This window comes from Capsicum annuum, chromosome 12 (genome assembly GCF_002878395.1).
Source record: "Capsicum annuum cultivar UCD-10X-F1 chromosome 12, UCD10Xv1.1, whole genome shotgun sequence".
NCBI classification, from domain to species: Eukaryota; Viridiplantae; Streptophyta; class Magnoliopsida; order Solanales; family Solanaceae; genus Capsicum; species Capsicum annuum.
The window spans coordinates 25,128,715-25,131,937 of NC_061122.1; the positions used below are offsets into that span (position 1 = coordinate 25,128,715).

The 3,223-nt window shown below is 32.3% G+C and overlaps 1 long non-coding RNA gene across 1 annotated transcript; it reads right to left on the reverse strand.

Moving 5' to 3' along the window:
- Window positions 1-1,172: 1,172 nt before the first annotated feature.
- On the reverse strand, window positions 1,173-2,372 carry LOC124889332. Its single transcript, XR_007048240.1, has 3 exons — window positions 2,247-2,372; window positions 1,518-1,581; window positions 1,173-1,395 (listed from the first exon to the last, which is right to left on the reverse strand). It is a non-coding gene; the product is annotated as an uncharacterized LOC124889332 (long non-coding RNA).
- Window positions 2,373-3,223: the final 851 nt, after the last annotated feature.

Here is a 3,223-nt window from a genome sequence, read left to right on the forward strand (position 1 = left end):
GAATTCTTGAAAAGTTCATTCTTTGTGCAAATTTTTTAGATTTAGAATTTTTGTTTTAAATAAAAAGTCCATAAAAGCAAATTTTAATTAAAAAAATAATTAAACTGCTTGAGTAGCTCTCTAAGTAAAATAGTTCTAGTTGAGTGACTTTGAGAGTAAAAGACAAACTTAAGTGACTTTCTGCGATAAAAGTCCTTAGTTTAGTGACCATTTGGATTATTAACTCCAATTATAATCAATTTTAATTTTGAGAGTGGAGAGAAAAGTCTATATTAGTATTATTTGGTGCAGAGATTTTGACGAAGACATTCCAAGTCAAGAATTGGAAAAAAAACACCTCGGGTTTGATAGAATCAATTTTCCATGAAAATGTACCCTAGTAATGGAAGACAATTCATGAATCCAGACATGACATGTTGTTCATATAATTAATACCAGTGATTCATTAAGTCCAACTAGACAAATATTGCGAACCACAAACCAAGCAAAGAAAAATCTACTATGGTTACTTTGAAGTAATCAATTCCGAGATCACCTGGTCGCTTTCAGTCAAATTTTAAGTTTTCAATTACATAACAACTTCTCCGGTGGAATTTTACTAAAAAAACTTTTTTTTTTTTTGACTACTAAAATCTACGATTTATCTTGAAAGCAGTAAAAGTCGGATATCATTTGTCACCTTCTGTTCACTTATCCTAACTTTATAAATATTTACTCTGTGATTGTAATAGAAAGTTTGTAGTATGAATTAAAGTAATGGGGAAAAAAATCTCAACTCAATGCACGATTCGCTGCCCAAAAGTCAGAGAATGATGAAAAATATCAAAAATTTCAAATTCTCAGGTCAAGTCATTGCATAGAAAGGTCCGAAATTAATACAATGTTGTTTGGTACTTTTCGGTTGAAAACGTCACAATCCCAAGTCTCTGCAAGTAGTCCAGACCCAATTGTCAAGCACTTTAACTATCCTACATAATGCAGAACAATTCACTTTGAGAATATTATCTCTAACAATCGAAAATAATTTTTTAATCAATTTAAATTCTCAAAGGAGAAAGAAAAGTCTGTTAGAGTGATTATTGGTGTGTAGACCTTGACCAAAACTTTCATGTCACAATCAAGATTCGTTAGGATAAGAGTATCCGTTGGTGTATATACCTTGACAACAAGCATTTCTAATCTTAATTCATTGAAATTTTGATTGGTTACAATAAGAGTGTTACTTGGTGTATAGACCTCGACTTACAAGAATCAAGAATCACAATAAATACAGTGTTTCAAGTTCCAGGATTGTTGGAAAATCAGCCAGCAAATCAAAGTAGAACTGTCTACTGCCATCTTTTTTAACAGCCGATCGAGCTGCCCTGTCAACCCTTCGCGGCGCTTGCTTCCTAGCTAGAACTCACACAATACAATCATAATAAGATTCAAATGGAGCACAACACATGCTCGTTCAGATGACTAATTATGATGTATTAATATATCAAGTTAGTAAAATTACATAGTAAATCACTAACCTTGTTTTTGTATCAAGAAAATCATTCAACTTATACAAGTAACTCCCACTGGAGAAATCACTTTCTGGAGCAAGATAACCAACTTGGATTAAGCACAGTTATTTTTTCGGGAGCAATAAGCACAGTTCTGATGATAGTCCTCGCTAGTTGTTGTGTATTTCTAGCTGTTATCTTACTTCTCAGATAGTTTAGTTGTCTCTCTAGACTGAGGTCTTTCAGAAAATTAATTTTCCTACATGGATGTTGTACAGGACCTGTATCTAATGGATCAAAAGAGTGGCCAATGGATATGAGATTACTCTAAGCAGCAATTGAATAACACGATTTCCAAATCGATTACAAATCACTTACACAAGTAGGTCTTGCAAAAAGTGATTTACAAATCGCAATAGGTGAAACACAATTTGCATGCAACTCGTATTGATTAACATATATGTCTGAAGTACATAGAAATACTTTCTGTAAAATCTTTCAAGTTGTGAGGTGCTTCAACATAAGTCTGTTGCTTGAAACCATGATTTTCTTCACGACGAACATATGACAGTGGTGTAATATGTAAGCTAAGTGAATTTCTGAGATAAAAGTCCTTAGTTGAGTGACCATTTGGGTTATTAACTCTAATTATAATCAATTTTAATTTTTAGAGGGGAGAGAACAGTCTATATGAGTATTACTAGGTGTATCGACTTTGACGAAGATATTTCAAGTGAAGAATTGAAAAAAAAATACCTTGAGTTTGATGGAACCAATTTTCCACGAGAATGTACCCTGCTAATGGAAGACAATTCATGACTTCAAACATGGCATGTTGCTCATATATTTAATACAATTGATTCATTAAGTCCAACTAGACAAATATTGTGAACCACAAATCAAGCAAAGAAAAATCGACTGTGGTTGCTTTGTAGTATTCAATTCCAAGAAGGTCACCAATTCAGTCAAATTTTAAGTTGTCAATTACATCACGGCTTCTCTGATGGAATTTTACTTAAAAAAAAATTGACAGCTAAAATCTACGATTTATCTTGAAAGCAGTAAAAGCTGGATATTTTTTAGAACGTGTTCAAGGTACATGGTGTTAATTACTCTAATTCCATTCAACTTCAACTGATATATATCAACGTGATAATTTTTCTTTTAACTACATCACGTTTCTTTACCGTCTACTGTTCACTTATCTTAACTTTGTAGATATTTACTCCGTGATTGTTATAGAAAGTTTGTTGTAATTGATTTTCAAATAACCTGATAGTGTGAAGTAATGTAATGGAAAAAAGAATCTTAAGTTAATGCACGAGTTGTTGCATAGAAAGTTCCAAACTTAAAACAATGTTGTTTGATACTTTTCAGTCGAAAACGTTAACAGTCCCAAATCTTTGCAAGTCGTCTAGACCCTATTGTCATGCACTATAACTATCCTACTTAATGCAGAACAATTCACTTTGAGAATATTATCTCTAACAACAATTATTTTTTTATCAATTTAAATTTTAAGAGGAGAAAGAAAAGTCAGTTAGTGTGATAATTGGTGTGTAGACCTTGACCCAAACTTGTCATGTCAAAATCAAGATGAGTTTGATTAGTTAAGATAAGAGTATCAATTGGGGTATAGACCTCGACTACAAGCAATAACACAAAGGTCCCTCCACTTGTAATAACACATGCATTTTGTCTGATATCTTATCATAGACAAAGATGTAATTAAC